At 35.2% G+C, this 20,348-nt stretch overlaps 1 protein-coding gene across 1 annotated transcript in view; it reads left to right on the forward strand.

Annotated features, from left to right (window-relative positions):
* Positions 1-20,348, forward strand: part of LOC150109271 (uncharacterized) — a 226,877-nt gene that overhangs the window by 138,375 nt on the left and 68,154 nt on the right. The gene's annotated exons all lie outside the window — the stretch shown is intronic.

A 20,348-nucleotide genomic window follows, 5' to 3' on the forward strand; every position in this document is an offset into this window, starting at 1 on the left:
CATTACATAGATGGTTTCATATGTCTGTTCCAGGCTATACAGTCAACTACCACTATATCAGTCACTGTTATCACATTCACTTGCTATTTAAAAAAAAAAAAAAAAAAAAAAGTCTGGGCTGAAGTCCTATAGCACTATGCTTTTCTAAAGAAAATTTTATAAAGAGAAAAGTTTCTTGTGTCAGCTGCATTAAACTTGTCAAAGATTCCAAAGGGTTGCTAAGGCACGACAATCCTGTGGATTCTACCTGTTTGGTATCTACCTGTTGCATGTATATTTTGTGTTGTATGCAGTTCAGCATAATGGTGGAACAACAGCAAATTACCTAAATGATTTTTATTAGATCATGATAGTTACAGTCCTGCTGCTGCAAGTATCATGGAAACTGCTGCCTTTCTGGTGGAGGTGGCAAGATTTTTCCTCCTGGAAACTGGTCTTTCATCTTAATCTGTAAAGGTAATCTGGCCTTCATAACAGTGCTTCATGGTATAAACAACGCCAGATGTAAATAAATGAGGCATTGAATTTATTGTTACTTTGCTGGAATTTTCATCTGCATTCTCAGCGCACATAATTACAAATGTGTGGGAGATGCATAGCACTTAGATAGTTGTAGAAAAAATTGAAATTGTAACTTTGACAAGGAACCCTTTTTCTGACAAGATGTCCTTTAGAGACCAGATGAAAATGAAGTGAATTCAGAGAAGTCAGACTAAATATGGTTTTAGAATGTTGGTTCTCAGATCTTTGGCAAATTAAGGCACATGTATTTGTTGATGTTGGAAGAAGTACTTCATAGCTATTGCTGATCCTATACATCACTATCCCCCTGAGGATACATATAGTTCGCCCACCGATTAGAGGTCCCTCGACACTTCTGTGCATGTCAGAAAAAGGAGAATCCATTCCGATAATAGGGTAATCCATCTGTCTTCTGGGATGTGTTTGTTTATTATTACAGGTCGGAAATTTAGCTTTTCTTTTACGAACATTGTAGTTTTTAAAGTGTAACTATTTTGCTTGTATAACAGTTGGAAAAATGTACGTAGAGTATTAACAAAATTAAAAAAGGTATAGCATAAAACAAAAATTTAACTAAGTTTATTTTTAAGAAAGTTTTCTATAAAATAAAAATAATTATACAGAAAAACAGAAATTTTTTCAAATGAACTTAGATATTCTAAACTTACAGTTGAGAGAACTAAGACACTTTAATGTCCTAAACCGATTAATTATTTATGACTTGTTGTGACTCTTTTAACAAACCCTTGCAAAAAAAGTTTGGAAAAAAATACCATTATTAAATCCTTTTAATCTTCATAGTCATCTGAATCGGTGTCCGAATCGCCATCACTTTCACTTAAACTGATCACCAAAGGTTCGCATAATTCTTTGATAATTCTGTCTCCGTCCCAATACATATTTTCCAATGAGGTGACATGAAAGCAATATTTTCCCCAGTTTTGAATGAAATACTTTCAATCGCCTGTTCTGAAAGCTTCAAAAGTTTCGACATGTCAATATCTCCAGTTACGTTGCGATGGCAAATGAAACTTTTCACTTCTGCCCAAACATACTCCATAATATTAATATCGCAATGATATGGTGGTAGCCTCAAAGCTAGAAATCCATGCTCATTGAGCATTGTGTCGAATTTAAATAGTTTAGATGTGGGCGAGTTTCTTTTGACCAAATTAAGCAATTCAATTTTTCGCATATCTGGGGAATGAGAAATGTTATTTGCAGAGAGCCAATCCATAAGAACTTGCTTCTTATTAGACCAATTTGGAACTTTGTTTGATCGAATAGAGTGATATGAAGCGTTATCTATTATAACAACAGCATTTTTAGGTAAGTTTGGAATCAGTTTTTTTTCTGCCCACTTTTCGAAGATCGTATAATTCATTTGCCTATGGTAATTGGCTTTGTATAGTAAGTTTGAATTCGGTAAGAAAAACCATTTTTCCACCTGTATACAAAATTATTATGCGTCACGAGGCATTTCCGGTTTGTAGCACTCTACATTCTTCTTTAGACTGCCAACATTTTCCATAATTTAAATTACTATCAATCCAAGTTTCATCTAGATACACAATCGGTTTTTTTTCCTCCCTGAAACATCTTATTGCTCTCAAATACTGCGTTCTAGATAAAACAATGTCGCTTCGCTCCATGATAAGTTTCCTTTTATTCTGGGACTTTTTAAAACAAAATCCGATTTCATGAAGTATTTTCCTTAGTTTCTCTTTTCCAAGGAAAATTAATTTTTTCTTTTAAGCACAGGAATCAATTTTGGAACAGTTGGCACTCTTTTCTCAAGCACGTAAAATTAGTGAATAGTTCTTATAACGTCTACATCAAAATCATTCAAAGCTACGGTTTCGATTGTTTTCTTTACTCTAGCACTTTTTTTTAGGAGATTTAAATTTTGGCTTACCTTCACCTTTTGATTCCCTACGAATTCTTGTAACAGTTGACCCCGATACACCCGCAATTGCACTTGCACGTTTTATGACTTGAGAAAGGGGAACAAGGAGACGATTCTTTTTTGCAGAATGTCAGCACATTATTCAATATTCTTTTGCAAGAGCTACTGAAACGTTTAACAACAGAACTTGTTGACTGTACTGGATCAATAATAAAAAATAATGCAAAAAAGCGACAACAAAAATCAAGCTAGTACTAGTACAGCGACAGACAAGAAAGCACGTGATTTCGCATGTTGGCGACCAATTTGTACATCCTTCATTTTCTTTCTCCCCTTCAGCATGAATCGACTATTCTTGGCAAAATGCCAAGGAGAGATCTACAAACGGTGGGTGAACTATACCAGGAATTTGATGATGACCTAAGCTTATATATATATGTAGGTAAAATGGTGAGAACAACACCTTTTTCTTATAGTCTTATTTCTTTCACCTGTAATTCTCTATAACAAGCAGCTGGTCTCATACAGAGGTGGCAGTTTTTCCTCCTGGAAACTGGTTTTTCATCCTGCAAAATAGGCGTGCGCACACACACATGCACGCTGGCCAGAACAACATGCACAATTTACAGACAGTGCTCTGGCCATTGTTGAGAAACAGCAGCTAAACTTTTCTACAAATGGGCTAATGCTATACAATCAGCCATTCATTAAGGAGGAACTAAAAAGAGCTCTTTCTCTGGCTAGTGCAGTAGATCTCCTGATGTCATGAAATGATAAAACATCTTCTATCATCTACTGTGAATCTCCTTCTCTTATTATACAACAGGATACTTATAGAGGAACAAGTCAGTCGTCATTGCCATCCCAAAACCAGGAAAGGATCCAACACAAGCAAACAATTACTGCCCTATTGTTCTGATCAGTTGTCTTTGTAAGATATAGAGAAAATAGTAAATGCTGGACATCTCCGGTATTTAGAAGCAGTGGTCTTTTCTCCAACACACATTGTGGCTTTTTTTGACATCAGTTGACGTTGGACTATTTGTTCTATTTAGAGACATATATGGGAGATGCATTCCTGAAATGAAAAATCTGGTTTTAGTGTTCTTTGACATTGAAAATAGTTTGACACAGGCTGGAGATATAGCATATTGAAAGACCTATCTAATCTATGTCTCACTTGACATCTTCCTGTTTTTATCAAAAACTTTCTCTACCTGAATCTCCCAAGTCTGAGTGGGAAGCACATTATCCCAACCATTTTGCCAAGAAGAGAGTATTTTCCAAGGCAGTGGATTCAAGTTTTCAGCAGAAAGAAGTGTATGTACATTTTGTCAAAAACACTCTTCACCCAGATCCATAGTTAAGGACGGGACAAACTATTATCCCAATAGCAACAGAAACCAAGTTCATCAACTAAGAGAAAAGTGCAACAGAGCATTGTAGAAGGATGCAAAAAATCGATCCACTCCCCTCTACAGAATGGGATGCTGATTGATTTTCCTTGCTTTGCCTTTATCATACACTTATTCAAAGCTTGATTATGTGTTCCAAAGAGCAAACTCCACTGGTTGGATCTTGTCTGTCATCAGGGTATATGAATAACTACTGTTGCTTTTTGCATATAATCTATTTTAAAATCTTTACATCAAAGCAAATGAACCTACTCTTTCACTCTGACAGAAACAGTTGTCTCTGAACTATGCTCTAAAAATAATCTCTTCTAGAGCATCCCACATGGACCGGTGTTTTTTTTCTTTGTGTTGGGAAGCTCACTATTACATACATCAGTCTTTCCATTCATCCATTTGGTGCATGTTAAAGAGATAATGTCAGTTATTGGCTCAAATGTGTACATCACCACCTGTGCCCAACATGTAGCATTCCTCTTTGGCTGGTTAGCACTTCATCATGCAGCCTCTCACTGTGTCACTTATTTGCAGTTGTTTAATGTACACAGAGCATAGCACTCTGACTTCTCACCCATCTATATGGATGGTTCAAGATCTGAGACATCTGTTGGTTGTTCTGATGCTTTTGCTGATCATGTTATCTCCAGTCTTATCCTCATTTAATGCAGTAATTGTACAGCAGAGCTGCATTTCATTTGGCTTTTTCACCTAAAAGAAAACTGCTACCAAAAAGGTTTACTTTATGCATACTCATTGAGTTCTTTATAGGCCATCTTCTTCCCTGTGCACAATCCACAGTAAGTGCTTTGTCAAGTTTTACAACTGTTGTACAGAATTGAAGATCCTTAATTTTGATGTTTGGTTGTGCTGGATTCCCATCCTCATTGGAATTAAGGGAAATGACACTACAGCTGCTAGATAATCCTTATTTTTTCCTTGCTTTTTTTTTATTATTTTTTTTTATGTTGAGCCCATACACAGGAGGTTGGTTGGCCAACCTATAGTACATTAGTACCGTGTATGAGTAGTTGGTTTGGAAAGGAGGAATTTATTTACATTTGATTTGGATGACTTTAAATTGTATTCCTTGGGAAACACAGCAGGTGGGAGACTGTTCCACAGTGCAGCAGTTGCAGGGATGAAGGAAGGGGAAAAGAAACTTGTTCTGTTTGTTTCTAGGTGTACTGTGAAGGGATGTTGTGCAGCAGCTGCATGTGTTTCAATGAGCTTTGTACTGAGCAGAGGAATTATTGATGTTATTTCAGATGAGCATTTCCCATGGAAATATTTGTAGAATATACATACTGCAGAGACCATACGTCTGTGTGATAGTGGGGCGAGAGAGTTGGTAAGGGATGGACCATTGATAAGTCTAATTGCTCTCCTCTGTATTGAGTCGAGCATTTTGAGAGAGCTTTTAGGGGCCCCACCCCATATGTGGGAGCAATATTCAATAGCTTGGCGGATTTGTGATTTGTATAATGTTAGTAGCTGTTCAGGGATGAAGTAATGTCTTGAGCAAAAGAGAAATCCTAGTTTTTTTGAGGCTGAGGATGCAATGGTTGTGATATGTTTATGCCAGGAGAGGTTTGATGTGAGGGTGATTCCAAGAAGCGAGATCTCAGACTGTCTGGAAATTTGGGTATTGTCAAAAAGGATACTGGGAAAAAATGGTTCTTTTTTATGGGAAATAGTACAGAACTGAGTTTTATTGGCGTTGAAATTTATGAGGTTATCTGAACCCCATTGTAGGATGGCTTGGAGATCGGAGTTGAGGGTGGTGGTGGTTGATGTTCTGTAGGTTGAGGTTGAGTTGTGAAGGGTAAGGCTTATCAAATGCAAGCGAGGAGTGTAGTGTGCTGTCGTCTGCAAAACTGTGTATTGGGTTGGAGGTCAATTGCAGTAGGTCATTAATATATAGCAGGAAGAGGGTTGGTGAGAGGACAGAACCTTGTGGGACCCCAGCATTAATTGAGTGGTGAGAGGATAGGGAGCCGTCCACCATCACATGCAGTGTACGTCCAGACAGAAAGCTGGCAATCCAGCTACAGAAGTCCTGGGTCAGATCGAATGATGGTCATAAATTTCACTTTTTTTTTTTTTTTTTTTTTTTTTTTTTGCAGTAATTCCATGAAACCTGGTCAAAGGCTTTGGAGATATCTAGTGTAACCACTTGGGATTTGCCAAACCTCTCCATAGCATTTGTCCAGAGATGGGTGACATATGTGAGTAGATCTCCTGTTGATCAGCAGTGGCAGAATCTATACTGGCGGTCATTTATTTGGCGAGTGTCTTCAAGATAGTGTAGGAGTTGGGAATTGATGATTTTTTCCATTACTTTTGACAGGACTGAGGTAAGTGAGATAGGGCAGTAATTGGATGGCAGTGACTTGTCATCCTTCTTGGGAATGGGCTGAATATAGGCCAATTTCCAGTAGAGTAAGAGAGTATATATAGGTGACATAGGATAGGGGTCAGTTCTGGAGCACAAACTTTCAGAACAATTGTGGGAATGCCATCAGGACCAGGAGACTTTTTTGTGTCTAATTTGGACAGTATTTTTCTGATTTCATCCTGGCAAAAGGATATAGGGAGCCTTGTATGTTGGGTGTCTGGAATGGTTGGGGGACATTTACTATCGGCAGTTATGCATGCATTTTAAACAAAGTATGAAGCCAGAAGATTGGCTTTTTCTGTGGGTGATGATGCAGCAGAGCAAGCATGTCAAACTCCAAGGCTAACACGGGCCAAATAAACGAGGTTTAAGTTTGTGTGGGCTGCAAAAAACAAAAACTTCAATTTTCATAAAAACGCAGGTTTATTTTGAAAAGTACAGTATAAAAAAAGAACAAGAATAACGATAAAATTAATGTTTTCTCCCTGACACTTGGCATCTCTTCTCTGCTACTATCTTTCCTACTTTGGAAGAAATCTTGTTCGCAGTGATTACTTTCAAAACTGATCCAAGGTGAATGTCAGTAATTCTGGATCTGACAGGAGACTTATTTCCCTTCATAATTATAAATAACTGCTCACACTGATAAGTACTTCCAAACATGGATATAATTTCATATGTGAATTTTCGAGTATTTTTAAACCTGGCAGGTAAATATTTGTAAAATCCAGGTACGCCAACTTCACTGAATTTTTCCTTCAAATCTGAATCGCACTGGATCTCAGTTACCTCCATTCGCATTTGATTAGGTACTGATTCGATATTTATTGAAAAAATCGAAGAAAACTTGTCTTCCAAAAATTTAAAATCTGCAAACCTTGTTTCAAATTCAATTCTAAGGCTTATAATTTTTTCTGCATATTTTTGATACGATGCAGTTTCACTTGAACATGATTTGTTCATGTTGCATGTCGGAAAGTACATTAAATCTTCATTTTCAACTGCTTTTCCCAAAGAACTAGTTTATATTTGAATACCTTAACTTGGTCACACATGTTCGTAATGATCTGATCTTTTCCTTGCAGTTTTAAATTTCAATCATATAAGTGTTTTATTATATCAACCATGAAGGATAATTCTCAGTATCTCCCACAATGCAGAGCACATCTCCTTGTTGATATGCATAATGCTATGCATTATACATATCCACAAGGAGATGTGCTTTGCATTGTGGGAGATACTGAGATAGGAGTGATGATAGCTTTCTCCACCTTTGCCACGAGTTGCCTTGGTGTTGCACCATCTTAGCTCAGTCCTGAAGATACTTTCAGGTGCAAACTTTGTTTGCTCACACTTGGATAAAGGATTAAGCTAAACTTATAATCTTGGAGCAGGATAGCCAACGTACCTCGGTATAGTAGGACAAACCAGAATATTCGCTGTCTAATTCATTTAATAAAGCGGAGAACTGTCGCTGATTTAAGCCTCGAGATTTTATGAAATTAATGATTTTTTTGATAGATGTCAACACATTTTCCATTACTTTCACTCATAATGCTACTTGATGTATAATGCAATGCATATGATGAATCTTGGATCTGTCATAGATTTCACTTTATTTTATTTTATTTTTATTTTTTTGCAGTAATGCCACGAAACCATTGTTTTTTCCAGTCATAGAAAGAGCTCCATCTGTAGCTACAGAAGTTAATTTTGACAGAGGTAGATTGTATTTTTGCAGAAGTTCAAAAACACAGTTAAATATATCTTTTCCTGTACTGGTGTTATGCATTGGTACTAGTTCCAATAATTCCTCAAAAATGTTGAAATCCGTGTCGCAAGCACGAAGAAACACAGCTAATTGAGCTATGCCCCCAATGTCTGTACTCTCGTCACAGGCAATGGAAAAAGCTTTGAAACTAGATTATTTTGCTTTGATCTGAACACTTAAATTGTCAGCCAATTTATTGTATTTACAGTAATTCTTTCCGCAACTGTATTTCGAGACAAAGAGATTGTTTGAAAAGCCTTCATATTTTCAGGACAAATAGTTTCTGCAGCATTAATTAGAATTCCTTAATGAAATTGCCTTCAGTAAAAGGTTTCGAGTGTTTAGCTATCAACTCCGACAAGACGTAGCTTGCATGCACCGCTGCTTCACTTTCTGGTGATACTTTAGTAAACATGAACTGTTGTTTTTTCAGTCCTGATTTGAGCTCTTTCAACTTTTCTTGTCTCATTAATCCCTCATAATTATCATATTTTTATTTATGTTGTTCATAGTGACGATTAATGTTGTATAACTTTGGTACACTGATAACATTATTACATATTAAGCAGATTATTTTATTTTTACTTCACAGCAAAAATACTCCAATTCCCACTTTTCTTGGAAATTTCAATGTTCATCAGCAATTTTTCATTTATTATCATCACTTGGTTTCGATAGAGACATACTGAATATTTTAATAAAAACTGATATTTTTTCTTGAACATCAACTTACCAGACACTAAATAACTGCACAAGTTAATAAGCGTAATGTTAATAAACTTATTTTTCTTGTTCACCGAAAGTGAAATATTTCCTGTTACACACACCAGACAAGTCAGTTCAAACAAGACTTGATGACTAGACGTGGGTGTGGTACTGGCAAGTGATAGTAGGTATATAATCGGCTGGTAGAAATAGTGGGGGAAATGGTTCTCCTGCGTGTAAAGGAAATGCATGCAACATGGCTATATGCAGTAATCACTTTCATTGACAAACGTTTGGTTGGGCTGCAAAATTATTCGTCACGGGCCGTGAGTTTGACACCCATGCAGTAGAGCCATCTGGGTATGATAGGGGTGGGAATAGTGTTGGACAGAAGTTATGGCCAATTGCTGTTTGTGCTGTTTGTTAGTCTGGTATACAGATGACAATCATCATGTGGAGAAGCACTGACAAATAAATTGTACAAGATTAAGCCTGGAATAAAGCATTGATAGTCTATGTAGAAAGAGAAGGGAGGATGTTTTTGCTAAGTTCCATATAGGTCAGTCACCTTACATATTCTTATTTATTGAGGGCTGATGACCCACGTGTGAACTGTGCAATGTTACCTGTCTCACCATTTGCCATGTTTTGGTGGAGTGCCAGCATTTCACTAGAGAAAAGAATGAAATATTTACTAATCTTGCTGAGCCATATACACTCAACCAAGTTGAGCTTCTATTGGATGACTGGAACAAGTTGTATGTTCTGTTTTCATCCTTATTTTACCCAGGCATATACAAACTTTGCACATTAAATATCTTCATGACTGTATAGGACTTAGAATGGAAGTGGATTCCTCATTTTTTTGATGAAATTGGGTTTGCATGTGTCAGCATCTTTGTGGAACACTCTTGGTACCTCAGACTCTATTCCCACTGAGTCTCTTCAGAAGACTTGAAAGAGAGCTTGCTAAAAGCAAGTACTATTTGTTGTGTAAGTTATTAATTTCCTTTTTTCAGAGTGTTGGTTATTATATCTGCTATTAATCAAATTGAATGAAACTTTGTAAGTTTGATTACGTACTGTGATAATCAAATCTCTTTTTGATTGTTCTCCTTCTCTTTGATAATTGCATAATGCTTGTCTTTTTACTTTTTTTATGAAAGTAAGAAGACAACATTAGTATTGATTCTGGTTGACTGGTTACTTTCATCTTTTTTCATTGTATGGTCATTTGATAAAAATATTATTTCTGTATTAAGAGAAATAACTGTTTTTTTTTTTTTTTTTTTTTTTTTTTTTTTTTTTTTTTTTTTTAAGTGCTTGATTGTAAATTTAAGGTGGAATGCATAAATGGAATATCCTCAGTTATTTAATTTTCTCAGTTTTTACACAATATCAGAAGGTACTAATAGTAATAAATTTAAAGTAGTCTTAATTTTTAATTGTAGAGAGGAAGAATTCTACCTTTCATTTAATCATTATCCTGAAAAGCAGTTTTTCACATTTTCCTATTTCATGTATTCTGTTGTGAAAAGTATGGAAATGAGATCTGAGTTCTTCCTTCTGATTTCTTATTTGTAACTCATATCACAGAGAATAGTATCAGACATCCACCGTAAGACAGCATGTTTGCAAAACATGCTCTGAACGAGCTTGTATAGCTCCTCGAGTTTATAAGGTCATTTTAAAATGATATCAAATTTGCTTTTCTGATTCTGAAGTGTTTCAAATTCAGGTATAATTATTTACATGATCATCAGTGGCACCATTTACTGGAGGTTTGAATCCATTTCATTGATGATATCACATTATATTTAACTTGAATTAAAATCACAAATTCATTGGCAACTGCAGAACTGATGCTTATTTCTCTTCCATATGTGGCTTGATTAGTTTTTTAGATTCTCTCTCTCTCTTTATATTTATATATATATATATATATAGAGAGAGAGAGAGAGAGGAGAACCTCTGCAGCTAAATTGATCTCAACTTTTCTCTCTCTCTCAAAGCAGGCAAACGAGCTCTCGTATACACGCACATCTATAGACAAAAAATGCTTGTCCTCAGAAGATGCAGCAGAGGAGAGGCAAGCTATCTGCGTTAATTGCCTAAAATGGATTGAGCTCCATAATTGGGAGGGGGACTTGCCCATTGCAGCCCTCATGGGAAGGGAGAGGTGTAAGATTCCCTGGGCTCTACGATTTTTAAGGGCCTGGGAATGAGGTTTTTTTTCCTTTGTAAATGAGAATAACAGTAGATTACAAATTTCTTATCTTTTTTTGCTTCAGAGAGCCTGGGAAGTTCTTTTCCCCAGGCCCAGCATTAGCTGTCGATGTCACTGGATGAATGGATATATATGCATTTCATCATTCTTTCACTACTTTAAAATAATATTTCACAATGTTGATTTTTTTTTTTAAATAATTTGAGAACTCTTTAATTTGGCAGAGATAAATTTCTATTTAAACTTTATGATCTTGTCAATATCATCCATTTGAATGGTTTTTTGTTACTGTTATCATTGTATCAAATAGTAAGAGAGGTTTATATTATAATTCACCTACTTTTGATTCATTGCAAAATTAGTTATTCTAGCTACAGATCAAGCTTCTCTCCACTTTGTCATTCCTAATGCCACATCTCCCCCCCCCCCAATTGCTCTTACAAATTTATGCTGTTGGCAGATTTTTAATTTCTACAAGGACTGTCAATTGCTGTATTATATTAATTTATGAATTAATAAATGGATAACCAATGACTGCACTCCTCTTGAATGTTTTTATTTAATCATCAGGAGTACATAACAGTACTCAAGGCAGCTGGAATATATGATATTTGGCCAGAATTGCTCAAACATGGATGTATAAAGTTACACAGCTGGGTTCAGGCCACATAGAGGACCTCAGGATCAGATTTTCACTTCATAGTTGAGAAATTATGGGAATATAACATGGATCTGTATTTGTTCTGTAGATATGGAAAAGGCATGACAGGATTTCAAGAGGAAAGTTAATCAAAATGTTATGATTATGTTGTAAATGGGACATTGTATTTAGCCTATACAGTCTGTTTGAGTTATAAGGCAGCCATTAGAATTGAAGGAGTCAGGACGATGGTTTGATTTAAAATCAGTTTTGAGAGAAGGGTGCAAACCATCTCCACTTTTGTCATCTATATGAATTACATTATGAAGGCAACTGGCATTGAAGCTGATATTAAAATTAATCTGAGCCATTTATTTTATGCACCTGTTATACTCGTAAATAAATCCAGTATAAGTTGGCTGGATTCTTTAACTAATTGAATAGAAACTAATAAATTTGGTATGAATATTGGCAACAAAAAGTCATGCTATGAAAATAGGCAAAGGGGAATTAAAACATTAGCTCATCCTGAATGGGAAGCGCGTAGAGTAAGTAAAACATTTGAGTTGTTTAGGCACTATTTTTAGTGAAGATGGTAAATTAAATATGGAAAGTTGGCAACAGAATAAGCAAAGCTGGTATCATGTGGAATCAGCTGAATAAATATACTGACATAAGAGAGAAATTAGTCACACTAAAGTAGCTGCATACAAGACAGTTTTCAGACCTATTTTAACTTATGGATCTGGGAGCTGGTTTAGAAATAAAACAGTTTGTCAAGATAAAAGACTATAGGTATGAGAGGGGAAAAATTTGGAGAGTGAACAGATAGCAACAGTTTTATTTATATTCTGCTTGATTTTATAAATAAATCTATAAGGTCTTATTGTATATTAGCTAAATTTATTCCTTTCTAGAAAGGATTCTTGATATATCCTCTTTTAATATAATTTACCATTTTGCCTTTTAAATTTAATTTAAGAGGCAAAATGGCTTCCATATCCTTACATGTCAATGTCCTTTCAACATGACAATTATCCTCTGTATTGTATTTGCAATTTTTGTTATGTGACCTTTGACTTCAACTTTTTATCCACCAAAACTCGAAGATCTCTAGCCTTGTCAGTTACTGTAAACATAATCCCACCAATATAATATGCTGTTGGATATCGCATTATGCCAAAATGCCTAACTTTACAATTATTATTAGTAAAGTTATTGAATTGTGAGCCATTATCATTTGTGAACACTTCCAGCCTATTCAAATCACCCTGTAAATGCAGCATATCAGAAGCATCCCTGATTGCTCTTCTTATCTTTGCATAATCAGCATACAACTGAAGATTTCCTTTCAGTCCCTTTTCAGTATCATTAATGCATAGATTAAACAACAGTGGTTCAAGTAGTGATCCTTTGGGCACACCACTGGCTACCTTAAATCTGATAGATTCACTTCCCCATATACGCTTTCTGATAACTGTTTGTCAGCCACCCACTTATCCAAGCAAATAGTTTATATTCCAATCCTATATTTTCTAGTTTATGCAAACAGCCTTTCATGTATTATTCTATCAAGTACCTTAGCATTGTCCAACATTATCATAGTGAATGGAGCAGAGAATTTTACTCTCTACTTCCTTTTGTAACTTCCAGCGATAATCCTCTTATCCTTGTTCTACCACACGAAAAAATTAATACAGTAATAACCCTTCAACAGCTTGAATGTCTCGATCATATCTCCACTTACATTCTGTATGATTCCTTTTGCCATAAATGGGGACACATGCTATGAGGTCTGATATTCCTTCCCTGAAGATGCTAAATCTCAAATCTCCACTTTGCCTTTCTCTGACTCAAGGTTTGCTTGACCCATTATGCATCTCTGCTGTCTCTACTGTTCTAGTGCTTTTGAAAATCATTTTAACCTCTTTGACTTCCTACCCTTGAAGCTTGATTTCCAGCATTCCAACTATACAAATATATACAAATAGCTCATCTTCTTTGGTGACTAATGTCCATAATTCCCATGCTCTTTTTCCTAAATCTACTTATCAAGAAGCTGAAGCATTTGCTGAAAGCCGTTCTCTCCACTCACCCAATAATCTAGATATCTTTTCTTAACTAGTTTTCCTTTCAGGTACACTGTTGCGATCATCTCTTCCCTTTGGTAAGTGAGACCATAATCTAGCAAAAAAAAAGTTTCAAGCCAAATGCCCTTCTCCCATTTTCAGCCTTGTGTCCTTTGTTCTTTGATGTTGCAATAACACCAAATAGAATATGTGATCTTTAAAGGTACCTGTGGCATAACTATAAATAATAAATTACAGGTAACCCTCATATAACACGGTACTTATACAATGCGGTCTACAAATTGTAGTAACCTTTGTTCAACGCGGTACTTATACAACACGGTTTTGATAAAAATACAATGTCTACACATTGATAACCCTTTATCTTTTCGCATATTTTTCACTGCGCAACTTAAAAATCAAATTTTATCTTCGTTAAATTTGTGTCTGCCTGTATCGCGCATGTAGTTATAAGTAGTGAATTTATATTAGGGGAAAATACCCTTCAACACTCATGTACATCAGTTGTTAACCGTATAAAGTGTTTATTGTTGAAAATTGTCTGCCAGGAAAGCGCATTAAAAATAATAAGTGTGTTAATCTCAAACTTAGAATACTTTATTTTCTGGTGAGTTACATACATAATTAATATGTAATGCTTTTTTTATGTAAAAAAAATATTTTTATAGTAATGGCCACAAACTGCAACGAAAGGGGGAAAAAAACCAACATTGAAAAAAAAATTTATTTCTCTCGAAGAAAAAATTAAAATCTTGGATCGATTGAAAAATGGAGAAAAACCAGGAGCTGTTGCAAGGATTTTGAATTTAAACGAATCAACAATTTGAACAAACAAAATGAACATAAAATCCGAGAAGGTGTTTATTGCTAGGTCAATGGTAAGTGCAAAGCGCATTGCTCATGTATGCATGAGCAATGGGAAAAATAGAGAAATCTCTAATATTTGGATAGAAGATTGCACTCGAAAGAAAATTCCTTTGGATGGAAATCTTATTAAACAAAAAGCTCTCGCAGTTTATAAATATTTATGATCCAGACCAGGTGTTCAATGTGGATGAATCCAGGTTATATTAGGGAAAAAATGCAAAAACGCACCTATATTTCTAAAAATGAAAGTTAGCTTCTGGATTCAAAGTTTCTAAAGATAGAATTACTCTACTGTTTTGTAGTAATGCTTCAGGTGATTACATGACAAAACCAATGTTTATTAACCGATCCTCAAATCCTCGTGCTTGTAAATTTATAATTTTATACTATATATTTGTTTCATAGTTTATATATTTTCATAACTTGCACGAATTACCTGAATTAAATAAAAATATATTTTTGCTGGATATGTCATTGTTGTTTATATAATTTTTAAAAAAAAAAATATTTTGGAACTTAATCCTACTTTTTCTATGTGATCTGTGTCTTGCATAACATGGCATTTCTATGGAACCTAACATCCACATTATATGAGGGTTACCTGTACACAATAACTACAGTAATTAACTTTAATGAAATAAAAGTGTAGATATTTCGTACTGAAATTAACAGTACATCATCAATGTTGACAACAAGCAATTCAAAGGAATGGAATACAAAATACATAAGTCAGTGGATTATCAATTAAAAACTTGTTGCCATGTGCTAGAAATTAATATTAATAAAGAATAATATTAAAATTATTCTTAACTTTTTTTCTTTTTTTTTTATGGTTACATAACAAGAATCTCCCAAACGTTTGGAAATGAGAGACAATTGTTTTGATTCAGATTTGGCCGATGTAAAAGAGCTTCACAACTTCCTTTGAAAAGATGTTCATATTTAAACTTGCATCTATGGAGAAGACAAGCTTTATCTCACTGGTTATTGTGTTTAGTATCAATACTATGTTGTGCCAGACCAGACTTTTGAGGTTTCCTGTATTTGATATAATATTGATGTTCATTAATTTTTTTTCCCCACAGAATGCCCTGTTTGTCCAAAGTATATTAGATTACATTCAACAGTATCTGCCAGCTAATTATAGAGGTGCCAATCTGTCTTTTGTAGATGGCAATAGGTGAGAAATTTTGTTGATCAGAAAATGTGCAGGAATGAGATGATACTTCTTCAAAATTCTGCCAATCAGTTCCAAGATGCTAGAAATATAAGGGATTGGAACCCTGCAATCTGTTGAAGAATCCTGAGGTGTTGGAACATAGGAGTCGATTATCTGCTGGATTTGATTATGGTTGTAACTATTAAATTCCATTAACTTTTTGATAGTGAAAAGTTCTTGTTGTAATCTTGAGGGAGAGGAGCACACTTTGTGCTCTATTAATTAAAGACTTGATAACACCAATTTTTTGAGAGGTGTGATGAGCAGACTTTTTATGAATGTATCTGTCAGTAAAGGTAGTTTTTTGATAAACACTGGTTGATAAATTACCAGAGGCTGTGTATGTAAGAAGGATGTCCAGGAATGGCAAACTACCAGCCTTTTCTTTTTCCATGGTGAACTGAATGCATGGGTGAAGGCTCTTGATCTGTTGTAGGAAAGTAGTATATTCCTCTTCAGAATGTGGCCAAATAGCAAAGACATCATCAACATGACGAAACCAAAGATGAATGGATTAGAACAAGGTGTCTTCCAGATGGTTCAAAAAATAGTTTGACAAAGGTGGAGACGGAAGGCTACCCTTGGCAGTACCTTCAACTTGTTTATAGATCTTGTTTTTCCAGTTGAAATATCCTGAATGTATAACAAATTCAAAAATCTTTGCAATATTGGGAGGATAATCATCATATAATAAATTAACAGTGTCAGATAATGGAATATTGGTAAAGAGGGAAACAATATCAAAGATGACTAACAGGTTCGACTCTTGTATTTTAACATCCTTGATCAAGAAAACGTGTGGAATTTTTGATGAGAGATCTGGATTGTCGAGATCTTTCATCAAATCATCACCAAATAGAATGGCTGCCCATCAGGAGCTGTTTTCTGGAGAAAAACATATCTAGAGATATAATTACCAACTCAATGAACTTAGCTAATAAATTATTCTACCTTGTTGCTGAGGCATCTTCGTGTGCACAAAAAGAAATACAACTAAGCACATGCATACTAGTTGGAAGGTATACACAGACTGAATGTGAACAGCAGAATCCCTAATTGCTGCTCTCTTTGGATATGGTGATGGAATCTTTCTGAAGTCTTGAAGATATTGCACTCCCAGATTTTTAGTGAAGTGAGGCAGGTAAGTTTGTTCAAATTTGGCAAATGCTGTAATGCTGTGGTGGATGCTAGAAATACTCTCTCTGATGTATATTCTGCTTCTATGTAAAGGGGAGGTTTTGTTCCTTTGGATTTGGTGATCCATATCTATGGCATAATCTTCTACTGGATGCAGAATGACTGTAGTGCAGGTAATGAATATAGTTTTTGTGTTCCTGACCAAAGTAAACTTGTGGACAAATGACTAAGAAGAAATAGGGAATCTGTTGATATGTGTGTTAAACTGAAGTTTGCATCTTTTGGGAAAATGGTGTGAGGAAGATTCTTTTAAAGAACAGAGATAGAGGGAATGAAAGAAGGTGGAATAAAAAGTTTTTTCAGTAAGATTGAAAATAGGTAGTAAAAACATGGGAGAATGTTGTCAACAACAAATAAGCTGTTTAGACATTCTCTATTGTTTTTTGAAAGAATTGAGATGAGGGCAATAGCCAAGAATTTTTAACTCCTGTATTTTGAGATGGACTGAAGTATAGATGCCAGATGAATGTGTAAAATTATAAAGACAATGCAGGTTGGATATGAATTTTGAGCATAGTTGGAGATGCATGTATGTGGTTGGTGGCGGAAGAGGTATACTCTCAGCACCATAAGAGTTGGTGTCTCATGGAATAGCTTAAGACACTAACTCTTATGGTGCTGAGAAAAGAATGATGCCATGAGGTCAGTCATCCTTGTCTTTGGTTGATGTTACAATAGTACCATATGAATGAGAGAGAGAGAGAGATTGAAATGACAAGGGACCACGGTCTTTGAGTGCCATTTGAGCAGGTGGATAGTTAGCCCTTTTAAATGTCTTGATTTGGATCTGATGATGCAACTCTTGTGTAGTGCAGTACAGGCAGAACTTGAAGCTGGAGTTTTGGTTTTAAGTCATTTATTATATGCCATATCTTTTTTTTTTTTTTTCTCGGATCTCACAACCTTAGTTTTTCAAGCTTGGATGGTGGTCTTATTTTGAGTGCAATAGGTGATAAATGTCTTCATTCCAGTAAGAATTATTTCAGTTATTTACTTGATATTTGAATCTGGAGAATGGAAAGAGTAATTGGAAAAGAGGCATTTGCACCAATGGACACAAGACTGAGAATGGCTGGATAAAAGATGTTCTGTAGTAAAGGAAACTTGGATGAGATTATGGTCTGAGTTACCAAGAGGAAATCTGAAATCTATACTATATTTTGAAGGAGAGATAATTAAAAGTTGAAGGGGGTTTGAGTTAGGTAGAGAGGATTATCTTGTATTCTAGAGTAGATGGACCACTTGTGAAATATCTTTACTGAAAGGAAAATAGGTTGACATTTTTTCACCTTTATCAGTATAATTAGAAAAGAGAAGCCAATTTCAGTTCTGAATGTTGAAATTCCCAAGAAATGCAACTTCACTGTGTGAGTATTATCCAACTTGTAAAAAGAATGACAAGAAATTTTTATCATCTTATTGTTCTTAAGTCAGTTCTTTCTAAATTTAAAAATCCATTAACAGTAAATTATCTACAGTATTCCGAATTCTGTTAACTAATAAATGATCGGCATCATGGATATTTTCCAAAGTCACATGATCAGAATCTCCAAGTATCTGTTTAGAGATACTTGGAGATTCTGATGTATCTGTTTAGAGATACGAAGAACATCTGATGCATCTTGAAGTGAAAATTTTAAAAAACTTTTAAGGATTAATTGGAGCATCTATTTATGGTTGAGTGGGAGCTATCATTGATGGTGCTGGCCTTTTGTGTACAGTTTTGCTGACATGGTCTTCATCCTGGCCAGAATAGAAATCAGACATAATCATTCCACTTGGAATATAACTAAAATTCTGGACTGATTATTTTTGACAAGAAACTTATTTCCCCCCCCCCCTCTGTGTGCATGCACACACATACTGTTTGGCATACTTTGGCATACTGTTTGAAATGCTATATTACATTTCAAACAGTATGCCAAAGTGACAATGATTTGATCAACTGTTATTCTACTGGCCTGACCTCTAGTGAGAAAAAAAACTACATCAATGCTATATTCTATTTAATAACATCATCAGAGAACAAATTCATATAGATATTTTTAATATAGCAAAAGGGGTGGCCTAATCCATAATTTAACATGAGTATTGTTATATTAGAGTTAAGATCCTAACTTATTTACACTCCTAATTATAATTAACTCTTAGACCAAAAGATTATGTGGATAGAATATGTGCCATCCATATTCTTGGGATTTTTAGACCACCATTGTTGTTAAGATGAGGGTAGTTGATAAGAATTTCCCAGGCCTCCTGAAATTTACGCTCATACCATGTTTTGGTCAAAGTTGATAAATTTGATGTGCCATTTATGCTCCTTTTTTGTTTGGATAGGAAACCACTTTTGCTGTTAAAACTATATGAATTTGTTCTCTGATATAAATAGAATATGTAGTAGTGAGTTTGAGTCTATCTGGTATAAAGTTGAGGCTAACAAAATGAAATATGTGGTGAGATGTTGCTACAGACCTGGCGGCTCAGTTGCAAGGAATGAAGAAATACATAGCCAATTTAGCCATATAGGTACCAAACGAGTGATCATTATGGGCGACTTCAATTTTCCAAATGTTGATTGGGTAGATGAGAAATCTCATGATAAGAAAGAAGAGGAATTTATTGAGTTGTTGCGAGAACTTTCTCAAGCAGCATGTGAAAGAAGGAATTCAGGGTCAAAAAGTGTCAGATATGCTCATAGTATCAGAAGGGGTCTCTGTTAAGAATATGGCTACTTTGCCACCAGTTGGTGACAGTGATCATGCTGTGCTTTCTTGGGAAGTATCTAATTGTATTGATGCTCTGATTAGAACAGATTATATGTTGAACTACAAAGCTAGAAATTATGATCAGCTTAGGAGAATACTATCTTTGGTCGCATGGTATCAGTTACTGAATGGGAAAAAGTTAACAATGCATTGAGAATCTTTGAAAAAAGTGCTTATATGAGGTGGTATCTGAAAGTATCCCTGGTGTTTGAAGAATAAATAGGTTGGGAGTGAAATGAATGTGCACAACCTTATTAAGCAAGAGATCCACAAGATGATGATTTGGATAGAATATCGTGAGAATAAGAGTGAGAGGAGTTACGAAATATATAAAGCTCCGGCCAGAAAAGTAACGAATGTTGTGTGGAAAGCTAAATCGGAGTATGAAAAGAAATTGGCCATACAAGCTGAAGGCAATCCAAAAGAATTTTATTGTTATGCTGCAAGCAAAAGAAAGAATGAATGGGAAAGAATCACTTTATTAAATACAGATGGTACTCTAGTATTGGAAGTTAGTTCAATGGATGTTTGCAATTGTCTGTGGAAATACTAGTGGTGGTGGTGGTTGGCAGTAGAGGACATTGGTGTAGTTGCGATCAGTTGGTGGATGAGCAGTGTAAACAGAGTTGTAG

Source organism: Typopeltis vanoorti, chromosome 2 (assembly GCF_054136105.1).
Source record: "Typopeltis vanoorti isolate ZY-2024b chromosome 2, IOZ_Tvanoo_1.0, whole genome shotgun sequence".
Taxonomy (NCBI): domain Eukaryota; kingdom Metazoa; phylum Arthropoda; class Arachnida; order Uropygi; family Thelyphonidae; genus Typopeltis; species Typopeltis vanoorti.